The sequence below is a fragment of the Anolis sagrei genome, chromosome 1 (assembly GCF_037176765.1).
Source record: "Anolis sagrei isolate rAnoSag1 chromosome 1, rAnoSag1.mat, whole genome shotgun sequence".
In the NCBI taxonomy this organism is placed as follows: domain Eukaryota; kingdom Metazoa; phylum Chordata; class Lepidosauria; order Squamata; family Dactyloidae; genus Anolis; species Anolis sagrei.
Window position 1 is genome coordinate 340,395,485 of NC_090021.1, and position 12,426 is coordinate 340,407,910.

Genomic DNA, 12,426 nt, shown 5'->3' on the forward strand with positions numbered 1-12,426 from the left:
ATTCCACAGATATATAAAACCGTTTTCCTAGTTCCAACAGACCTCACTACCTCTGAGGATGCTTGCCATAGATGCAGGCAAAACGTCAGGAGAAAATGCCTCTAGAACATGGCCATATAGCCCGGGAAAAAACCTACAACAAAGCAAAAGAACACAAAAATCATAAAATAATACATCAAATAGAATGCAACAAAATAAATTTTAAAAATGGTACAAGGTGTAAACACAGTATAAAGTAGATAACAAAACATTGAACCAAGTGGGCATTCTCTCCTGATGTTTCGCCTGCATCTGTGGCAAGCGTCCCCACAACCTCTGAGGCTGCTTGCCACAGATGCAGGCGAAACATCAGGAGAGAATGCTTCTAGAACATGGCCATACAGCCCGAAAAATCCTACAACAACCCAAGGTGAGCAAATATTGGGAGGTCAGGGAAGTCATTAGGGCAAGTGATGCTCTCACATTTTGAATACAAATCAGCCACTGGGTCTGAGATTAGCCTGCATTTTCAGCTCTTTTTCTGGAGGGTATTGTAAACAGAATGGGATTGTAACAGGTAAGGAGAATAAATCACTTTTGCTTTGGTAGTACTTTTGGCAATTTAAGAGCAATCACTTCTTTGGCTGAAAGCTTAAAGGGAGGTGGGGTCCGCAGGGCTTTGAGAAGCATTGGGAAATGCCCACGAGGGATTGTGGACCATCCCCAGCCGAGCTACAAGGCACATTTTGGAGCCGGCACCGCTTCCTTCCTGACCTAGTTCCGAGATTATCTAACCAGAGACCTGAAGCTCTGCAGGGAAGGGAGCTGGGTGCCAAGGCAGGGCTGCAGTGCTGCGCGAGGGGAAGTTGCGCTGCATTGAGTCCTTCAATGAGGGAGAAAGAGGGCAGGATATCAAACCAAGCAAGTAAATAAATACACCTTGAGAGATGCCCCTGCGTCTGTAGGAGATAGGGCGGCCGCAATGTAGTTTGTGGATTTGATTGTTTTTACTTTTTGCAGATTTGATTATTCATGAGTTTTGTTTAAATCGAACTTCCTGAGGCCTTATAGTTGGTCGGTGCTGTGTGTTTGGGATTGGTGGTCCCACTGATTTAGTGCATTGCTGTACAATGCTGTCGCTCACAAATAAGAGGTCTGGGTTATAACCTCGGTGCCATCTCCTGCTGTTGTAGGATGGTGGGAGCTTACTATCATGAATGAGTGATAGTTTGTGCAGTTCAGACCAGGAGAGGACAGCTGAGCATGCATGCCCAGTGTGGAACACATCTCACCACGCTACAAGATGCACTGCCTGAACATCAAGCAAAAGGTGGGTGCTAGAAACAATATCATACAAAAACTGACTGGCACAACCTGGGGATCACAACCAGATACAGTGAAGACATCTGCCCTTGCGCTGTGCTACTCTGCTGCTGAGTATGCATGCTCAGTGTGGAACACATCTCACCACGCTACAAGAAGCACTGCCTAAACATCAAGCAAAAGGTGGGTGCTAGAAACAATATCATACAAAAACTGACTGGCACAACCTGGGGATCACAACCAGATACAGTGAAGACATCTGCCCTTGAGCTGTGCTACTCTGCTGCTGAGTATGCATGCTCAGTGTGGAACACATCTCACCACGCTACAAGAAGCACTGCCTGAACATCAAGCAAAAGGTGGGTGCCTGAAAGAGTGACTACTTCTATGGGCGGCGCCTCAAAAGTGCCCTATTGGCAGTTCCCATCCAACTGCCTGAACATCAGAAACACTGCCTGAACATCAAGCAAAAAGTTCCCATCCAACTGCCTGAACATCAGAAACACTGCCTGAACATCAAGCAAAAAGTGGGTGCTAGAAACAATATCATACGAAAGCTGACTGGCACAACCTGGGGATCACAACCAGATACAGTGAAGACATCTGCCCTTGCGCTGTGCTACTCTGCTGCTGAGTATGCATGCCCAGTGTGGAACACATCTCACCACGCTAAAACAGTAGATGTGGCTCTTAATGAGATATGCCACATTATCACGGGGTGTCTGTACCCTACACCACTGGAGAAATTACACTGCTTAGCCGGTATTGCACCACCTGACATCCGCCGGGAAGTAGCAGCCAATACTGAAAGGACCAAGGCAGAGACCTCTATAGCTCCAGTAGGCTGTTAGGAATTGTGGGAGTTGCAGTCCAAAACACCTGGAGGGAGGACCCAAGTTGGCCCAAGCCTGCTATAGAAACAGCCTCCAACGAGACTTCATATCTTGACTTGGAAACCCATCCAGTCTCCAGATCAACCGGTGTGGTCATTTGGTTGTGAGTTTCTCCATCCACAGGAGGGCAATAGAAGACCATTTTGCAGAGAAGGGATATAGATCTAATATGAAAAAAATGGTGTTAGTTCCACTCCTGATTATGAACCAATGCATTCAAATAACAAGAAAAGATGGTCCACCCTCTGAACATTAGGAAAAACTTCTTGGCTCCAAGAGGTGCTCAACAGTGGAATGGCTTTCCTTCGGAGACTTTGACAAAGTAGCTGGATGGGCATCTTCAGAAGTTCTTTAGATGTGATGGAATAGGGTTCCAATAGATCTGGTGTGGGCCAACTTGGGCCCTCCAGGTGTTTTGGACTTCAGCTCCCACCACTCCTGGAGGAATGGAGGAAGCTGAAGTCCAAAACAGTTGGAGGGCCCGAGTTGGCCCATAATTGTAGTTGCTATGGGTGTTATTGTGTTCCTTCAAGGCATTTCCGATTTATAGAGACCCTGGTATGAACATGCTGTGAGGTTTTCTGAGACGAAAAGAGCTTCGGCCAGATGTTGCTTGGAATCCAAGAAGGATATGGACAAGATGGAACAAGATGGTCCAGAGAAGGCGATCAAAATGGTCAAAGGTTTGAAAGGCAATTCCTCTGAATGACATCTTGGGGATCTTTCAGCCTGGAGACATGAGAGCACTGATTCAATATTTGGAAGGACATCCCATTGAGAAAGAGGTGGTAAGCTCCAAAGATAGGGACATGAACCAGTGGCTTCAACTTGCAATAAGAACCTTGAGCTGCTGTCAGTTTTTCAGGCTGTATGGCCATGTTTGAGTAGCATTTTATCCTGATGTTTTTCCCACCTCTGGCTGGCATCTTCAGAGGTCTGTTGACAGTGAGGCAACTGGAAATGTCCAGGGTGGGAGAAGTCTAGTCTGTTTAAAGCAAGTGCAAATGTGTTGCAACTCAGAGTAAGCTTCGCCTTGCTCCCAAATACCACCACACAAGAGCTGTAGGATTATAGTTTATTGAGGAAAAAATCCAAGTCAAAATAAAGCATAAGCAATGCAAAGTTCCAAAGAGTTTGGTTAAATGCGGAATACAGTTCCATGAATCTTCAGGTAAAAACAAAAGGCACAATCCTTTAAGCAGAGGTCAAAACAGAGTCCATGATACAAACACTAGCCCCAAGAATCACGATGCAAAAACCCAAAGCGTGCTGCTTCCAAAGATATTCCATGATGCTTCCATGCTAAAAAGCTACGTTGAACTGACACTTTCCCTTTGTTCACAAGAAGCCTAAATACTTTTGCTAACATTAAAACATCACACTCTCACCAACATGAAAGCATTGCGATGACCTTTCCCCAAGCTGGCTTCTCATCTGCTAGCCAGGCGTGAACTCCTCCTGACCCACAACTCAAGCCGTGCTTGCCGGGTCAGCTCACTACCGAGGCTTTCTGTACTTTCACTATCAGCGTGGGAAGGCAAAGGCCTCTCCACCTATTCACTATCTAATTCGTTGGCATTCCTCTCTTCTGAGAACTGCTCTGTTGACTCTGCACTGTCTGTGGGAGCCTCAGAAAAAGATCTAGGAGCAGGCTCAGGAATCTGAGGCACAGAAAAAGAGCCAGGAATCTGAATCCCATCATCCTCATCATCAGAAAACATCATCTCAGGCCCAGAATCACGCTGAACCACAGCAAAATGTTGCCATTATTTTTATTTATTTATTTATTTACAGTATTTCTATTTTGCCCTTCTCACCCGCAGGGGACTCAGGGTGGATTACAATACACATATACATGGCAAACATTTAATGTCATAGACACACAACATATATAGACAAACACAGAGGCTATTTAACTTTCCAGCTTCATGAGGGTATGCTTTGAATGCTGGCCACCGGGGGAGCTGTCACTTCACCGTCCACTTGTGACACCGATGGAGTACTTCCTCATTCTTTTGCATGTTGCTGGAGAGTTTTATGGCATCATAAATTAGTTAAATTAGCCTCCCCGCATAAAGCAGTACCTAAATTTCCTACTTGACAGATGCAACTGTCTTTCGGGCTGCAAAGGTTGACAGCAAGCTAGACAAATGGTCAGAAGCTCACTCTGACCCGGGCTGGCTTTGAATTCACAACCTTTCAGTCAGTAGTGATTTTAATGCAGCTGACTCCCAACCAACTGCAACACAACAAGCTTGTGTAGCATTGAGAAGCTATGACTCTGCAAAGTCAATCAGTTAGGGGGTATCCACCTAGAGCAGTGGCTCTCAACCTTTCTAATGCTGTGACCCCTTAATACAGTTCCTCATGTTGTGTGACCCCCAACCATAATATTATTTTTGTTGCTACTTCACAACTACAATTTTGCTGCTGCTATGAATCATAATATAAATATCTGATATGCAGGATGTATTTTCATTCACTGGACCAAATTTGGCACAAATACATGATTTGCCCCAATTTGAATACTAGTGGGGTTGGCAAGGGATTGATGTTGTCATTTGGGAGTTGTAGTTGCTGGGATTTATAGTTTTATAGTTTATCTACAATCAAAGAGCATTATGAACTCCAAAAATGGAATTGAACCACTCTTGCCACACAGAACTCCCTTGACCAACAGAAAATACTGGAAGGTTTTGGTGGGCATTGATCTTGAGGTTTGGAGTTGTAGTTCACCTACTTCCAGAGAGCACTGTGGACTCAAACAATGATGGATCTGGACCAAACTTGCCATGAATATTCAACATGCCCAATGTGAATGAACACTGGTGGAGTTTGGGGGAAATAGACCTTGACATTTGAGGGTTTTAGTTGCTGGGATTTATAGTTCACCTACAATAAAAGACCATTCTGTTCCCCACCAATGATAGAATTGGGCCTAACTTCCCACAGGGAACCCCTATGACCAACAGAAAAGTACTACGTTTTTGGATGGTCTTTGGCGACCCCTCTGAAACCCCATCGTGACCCCCCCAGGGGTCCCGACCCCCAGGTTGAGAACCACTGACCTAGAGGTAGCCTGGCCTTTGTTGCCTGGAGGCACCCTCTGTTTAACCTTAAGCTTAATAACATTTGGCCCGTCCTTTGTGATTGATTTTCTTATGTTATTTTGCATTGTCTTCTATTTTCTTTTGTTACGTTGTGTATTTTGTTATGTTTAATTTTCTGCTGTTTTGTATCTTACTTCGTTGTACTATTTTTGGGCTTGTCCCCATGTTAGCCGCCCCGAGTCCCCATTGGGGAGATGGTGGTGGGGTATAAATAAACATTATTATTATTATTATTATTATTATTATTATTATTATTAAGAAAACTTTCCTGTGACTGTTCAACTATGGAATGGGCCCTTCGAGAACGTTATTTCGTCGCAGGTTTTAAAGCAGAAGCCACCTTCATGACCCTTGGGGCGCTTTCCAACTCGATGGGTGCATCTGCACTGTACAAATAATGCAGTTTGGTGCCACTTGAACCGCCCTGCCTCAGGGCTATGGGATCCTGGGAGTTGTTACAAGGCCTTATTATTTATTTATTTATTTACTTTACTTTACTTGTATACCGCACTCTCTCAGCCCGTAGGCGACTCAGTGCGGTTTACAGCCAGGACAATATACAAAGTGCACAACATTAGCATTTAAAACAGTAACTAAGGCAACTACATCAACTACATCAATCTAACAATACATCAATACATCAATATAACATCAATACATCTATATAACTAATCCATCATGTCTCATCAGTAAAGTCATAATCCGATTTCCTCGTCCATTATTCCAAGTTCCAAGATCAATCAGTTGGTTGCACTGCTTAATTAAACGCCTGTTCAAAGAGCCAGGTCTTTACTCTCTTGAACGCCAGCAGGGAGGGGGCCAATCTAATGTCTGCGGGAAGGGCGTTCCACAGCCGGGGGGCCACCACTGAGAAGGCCCTGTCTCTCGTCCCCACCAGCCGCGCTTGTGAGGCTGGCGGGATCGAGAGCAGGGCCTCCCCGGACGATCTTAATGTCCTAGTTGGTTCATAGGGGGTGATGCGTTCAGACAGATAGGTCGGGCCAGAACCGTTTAGGGCTTTAAAGGCTAAAGCCAGCAAACTGGCAGCCAGTGGAGCTGGCGCAACAGAGGAGTTGTATGTTCCCTGTATGCCACCACCAGTGGAGCTGGTGCAACAGAGGAGTAGCATGCTCCCTGAGTGCCGCTCCTGTTAGCATCCTGGCTGCTGATCGTTGGACCATTTGTAGCTTCCGAGCAGTCTTCATAGGCAACCCCACGTAGAAGCGTTGCAGTAGTCTATACGGGATGTACGGGATGTAACCAGTGCATGGAATACCATGGCCAAGCCTTATACCATGGAATCGAGGGATTTAAAGTATTTCAGTGTTGCCAAACTGCATTAATTCTGCAGAGTGTGCATGGATGGAGGCTGCAGCGGAGTGTATCTTCTACCTGCAGCCTCACCTTCCCTTCATGCTCAGATTCTATATAGTATAAAATCAGTTGTGAATGAACCAAGAGAATAGCTGCCAAGTGCTTTTGATGTGTTGCTTGGGAAGCCCTCCCTTTGGAAAGCGGTGCCATCTGCTTGCCTTGTGGAGCTGGCCTTGCGCCGCTGGTGCTTGGAAGCGAGGCATGAGGACACCCAAGGGATGATCTCACGCCTCTCTGGCCGGCCTTCGAACGGTCCTCCCAGAATCCAGGGCAGGAGGCCCCACAAGAGACAAGGGAGCGTTTGTCTCCTTTTGGACCCGAGGAAGTCAAACCAGTTGGTTGGAGGGCGCTCGCCTGTTCCTGCCGAGAACGGGAGAGTCAAGGATGTGCATTATGCTTTCGGTGTTATCTTGGTTCCCTTTCACAGAATCCTAAAGTTGGAAGGGACCCCATTCTGCCATAAAGAAATGCACAGTCCAAGTCTATCCAGCCAGGGGCGGCTCGTCCATTACGCGAAGTAAGCAGTCGCAGAACTCTTTTTTTTGCCAGGGGTGCAGAGGCGCCTCTGTAAATGCCCCTCGATTGCCACTTGAGGAGCGCCCCTCAGCTCACAACAGCCCTCGCAGTCCAGGGGGAGCCTTGGCTTTCTTCTCGCTGCTGGGCGATCCTCTTCCCAAAGGGGCCGGGCCCTTGAGCCTCGCCTCACCCCTCTCGTTCCTGCTCCACCTGGCCACCGGGTGCGCGAGCAGAGCCGGCGCTCAATCGTTCTCCGCGTTCGAATTCTTTCCCATGACCAGCTCCCTTTCCCGATCCCCGGGCGCTCCACCCGCCTCCTCTCCTCTTCCCAATCCGCAGGTGGGCCAAGGGGCGGAGCCGCCACGTCTGGCCCGCTTCAGGTCCGGAGGCGTGTCTGAAGACCCCAGCGTGTGCACCAAAAGTCTCCTCTTCTCCTGACTTTCTCTTCAGCCATTGGGACCAAAAGAGAGAGAGAGAGCCCCTCCGGCTGGAGGTATCTCCCACCTCCGCTCCCTCCTTTGTTTTTGTGCCTACCTTCAGGAAAGGTGGGCATCTCCACCTCTCTCTCTCTCTCTCTCTCTCTCTCTTGGTCCCAATGGCTGAGGAGAAAGTCAGAAGAAGAGGTGACTTTTGGTGCACATGCTGGGGTCTTCAGGCACGCCTCCGGACCCAAAGCGGGCCAGGCAAGGGAGCAAGTGCGGCAAGTGTAGTTACTGGGATGTATAGTTCACCTACAATCAAAGAGCATTCTGAACTCCACCAATGATGGAATTGAACCAAATATGGCACACAGAACTCCCACGACAAACAGAAAATATATATCAATGATTGGTTGGGGGGGGGGGGGCGCCAAAATACTGTTTGCTTACCATTGAAAATTACCTAGGGCCGCCTCTGGTTGGAAGAGACCCCATTGCGCCATAAAGAAATGCACAGTCCAAGTCTATCCAGACTCTGTCTAAAAGCCTCCAGAGAAGGAAGGAGACTCCACCAAACTCTTTTCCAGCCATCTGAGTCCATGATTCCGTTATGTCCGAGTCTCTCCAGTAGCAGAGAACAAGCATGAACCCTTCCTCCTCAATGAGACATCCCTTCCGATATGTAAACATGGCTCTCATGTAAACATGGCTCTCATGGGTGTCCAATTCTGTGAACTGTGTCCAATTCTGGGCACCACCATTGAAAAGAGATGTTGACTCTAAGCTAAAATGTGTCCAGAGGAGGACGACACAAAGGATCAAGGTTCTGGAGAGCAAACCCTATGAGGAGCGGCTTAAAGAGCTGGGCATGTTTAGCCTCCAGAAGAGAAGGCTGAGAGGAGACATGATAGCCATGTATAAATATGTGAGAGTTGACAAGCTGGAATGTGTCCAGAGGAGGGCGACACAAAGGATCAAAGTTCTGGAGAGCAAACCCTATGAGGAGCGGCTTAAAGAGCTGGGCATGTTTAGCCTGAATAATAATAATAATAATAATAATAATAATAATAATAATCTTTATTTATACCCTGCCACCATCTCCCCAATGGGGACTCAGAGCGGCTTACATGGGGCCAAGCCCAAACAACAAATTACATCAAAATACAACTAAAACATAAACAACAAGCAACATCATCAAAATTACATAGAAGAAAAAAGAAGAAAAAAAAGAAGGCTGAGAGGAGACATGATAGCCAGCCATGTATAAATATGTGAGAGTTGACAGGCTGGAATGTGTCCAGAGGAGGGCGACTAAAATGATCAAGGGTCTGGAGAACAAGCCCTATGAGGAGCGGCTTAAGGAGCTGGGCATGTTTAGCCTGCAGAAGAGAAGACTGAGAGGAGACATGATGAGAGCCATGTATAAATATGTGAGTATTGACAAGCTGGAATATGTCCAGAGGAGGGTAGCTCGAAGGATCAAGGTGGAGAACAAGCTCTATGAGGAGCGACTTAAAGAGCTGGGCATGTTTAGCCTGCAGAAGAGAAGACTGAGAGGAGGCATGATAGCTATGTATAAATATGTGAGAGTTGACAAGCTGGAATGTGTCCAGAGGAGGGCGACTCGAAGGATCAAGGGTCTGGAGAACAAGCCCTATGAGGAACAGCTTAAAGAGCTGGGCATGTTTAGCCTGCAGAAGAGAAGGCTGAGAGGAGACATGATGAGAGCCATGTATAAATATGTGAGTATTGACAAGCTGGAATATGTCCAGAGGAGGGCGACTCGAAGGATCAAGGGTCTGGAGAACAAGCCCTATGAGGAGCGGCTTAAAGAGCTGGGCATGTTTAGCCTGCAGAAGAGAAGGCTGAGAGGAGACATGATGGCCATGTTAAATATGTGAGAGTTGACAAGCTGGAATGTGTCCAGAGGAGGGCGACTGAAAGGATCAAGGAGCCATGTATAAATATGTGAGAGTTGACAAGCTGGAATGTGTCCAGAGAACGGCGATTCGAAGGATCAAGGGTCTGGAGAACAAGCCCTATGAGGAGCGGCTTAAAGAGCTGGGCATGTTTAGCCTGCAGAAGAGAAGGCTGAGAGGAGACATGATGACCATGTATAAATATGTGAGAGTTGACAAGCTGGAATGTGTCCAGAGGAGGGCAACTGAAAGGATCAAGGTTTTGGAGAACAAGCCCAATGAGGAGCGGCTTAAAGAGCTGGACATGTTTAGCCTGCAGGGAGGGCCTAAGTTGGCCCAGGCCAGATCTATTGCAACCCTATTCCGCCATGCGGGAAAAGACATCTAAAGAACTCCCGAAAGATGTCCATTCTGTTACTTTGTCAAAGTCTCCGAAGGAAAGCCGGCCACCTGCCAAGGAAGTCCATTCCACTGTTGAGCAGACAACGTCCTGTATCCTCAAGGCAACTGTGGCTTCTTCCATTCATACAGGCAATTCCTGCTGTCTATTACTACCTAAAGCAGGCATGGGCAAACTTGGGCCCTCCGGGTGTTTTGGACTCCAACTCCCACAATTCCTAACAGCCGATAGGCTGTTAGGAATTGTGGGAGTTGGAGTCCAAAACACCCGGAGGGCCCAAGTTTGCCCCTGCCTGTCTACAGTCTTCTGCATTCGTTGTTAAGAATAACTCAAACAAGAAAACATGTTTGTTTACATATACACAGACAGACACGCATTCTCTGGAACAACACTGACCGGCTTGCTGTCTGCCTCGTTTCCTAATTGTCTTTTCTATTATTGGGTATTTGCCATGTACCCAAGCTCCAAACAATGCCGGAGCTTGGGTACATCCCCGGAATAAAAGGGGGATTCTGACAAGTCCATGTCATTTTGGAAGAGAAGGCTGAAGGCCTTGCAAAACTACAAGTCCCAGGACTCCATAGCCTTGAGCCATAGAAGTGCCTTGAGCCATAGAAGTGTGTGCGGTGCCAAACCGCATTCATTCTACAGTGTAGATGCACCCAGGGAAGGCAATGGACCTTGGGGAACTACATCTCCCAGAATCTGTAGTATTGAGCCATGGAAGTACATGTGGTTTGGCACATGTGGTGCCAAACCGCATTCATTCCAAAGTGTAAACGCACCTTTAGTGAATTATCAGGAGGGGCACATTGGGAAACTACATCTCCCAGAATCCCATAGTATTGAGCCATGGAAGTACATGTGGTGCCAAACCACATTCATTCCAAAGTGTAAACGCACCTTTAGTGAATCATCAGGAGGGGCACATTGGGAAACTACATCTCCCAGAATCCCATAGTATTGAGCCATGGAAGTACATGTGGTGCCAAACCACATTCATTCCAAAGTGTAAACGCACCTTTAGTGAATCATCAGGAGGGGCACATTGGGAAACTACATCTCCCAGAATCTCATAGTATTGAGCCATGGAAGTACATGTGGTGCCAAACCGCATTCATCCCAAAGTGTAAACGCACCTTTAGTGAATTATCAGGAGGGGCACATTGGGAAACTACATCTCCCAGAATCTCATAGTATTGAGCCATGGAAGTACATGTGGTGCCAAACCGCATTCATCCCAAAGTGTAAACGCACCTTTAGTGAATTATCAGGAGGGGCACATTGGGAAACTACATCTCCCAGAATCTCATAGTATTGAGCCATGGAAGTACATGTGGTGCCAAACTGCATTCATCCCAAAGTGTAAACGCACCTTTAGTGAATTACCAGGAGGGGCACATTGGGAAACTACATCTCCCAGAATCTCATAGTATTGAGCCATGGAAGTACATGTGGTGCCAAACCGCATTCATCCCAAAGTGTAAACGCACCTTTAGTGAATTATCAGGAGGGGCACATTGGGAAACTACATCTCCCAGAATCTCATAGTATTGAGCCATGGAAGTACATGTGGTGCCAAACTGCATTCATCCCAAAGTGTAAACGCACCTTTAGTGAATTACCAGGAGGGGCACATTGGGAAACTACATCTCCCAGAATCTCATAGTATTGAGCCATGGAAGTACATGTGGTGCCAAACCGCATTCATCCCAAAGTGTAAACGCACCTTTAGTGAATTATCAGGAAGGGTACATTGGGAAACTACATCTCCCAGAATCTCATAGTATTGAGCCATGGAAGTACATGTGGTGCCAAACGGCATTCATTCCAAAGTGTAAACGCACCTTTAGTGAATTATCAGGAAGGGTACATTGGGAAACTACATCTCCCAGAATCTCATAGTATTGAGCCATGGAAGTACATGTGGTGCCAAACTGCATTCATTCCAAAGTGTAAACGCACCTTTAGTGAATTATCAGGAGGGGCACATTGGGAAACTACATCTCCCAGAATCTCATAGTATTGAGCCATGGAAGTACATGTGGTGCCAAACCGCATTCATTCCAAAGTGTAAACGCACTTTTAGTGAATTATCAGGAAGGGTACATTGGGAAACTACATCTCCCAGAATCCCATAGTATTGAGCCATGGAAGTACATGTGGTGCCAAACCGCATTCATTCCAAAGTGTCCTTTAGTGAATTACTAGGAGGGGCACATTGGGAAACTACATCTCCCAGAATCTCATAGTATTGAGCCATGGAAGTACATGTGGTGCCAAACCGCATTCATTCCAAAGTGTCCTTTAGTGAATTATCAGGAGGGGCACATTGGGAAACTACATCTCCCAGAATCTCATAGTATTGATCCATGGAAGTACATGTGGTGCCAAACTGCATTCATTCCAAAGTGTAAATGCACCTTTAGTGAATTATCAGGAGGGGCACATTGGGAAACTACATCTCCCAGAATCTCATAGTATTGAGCCATG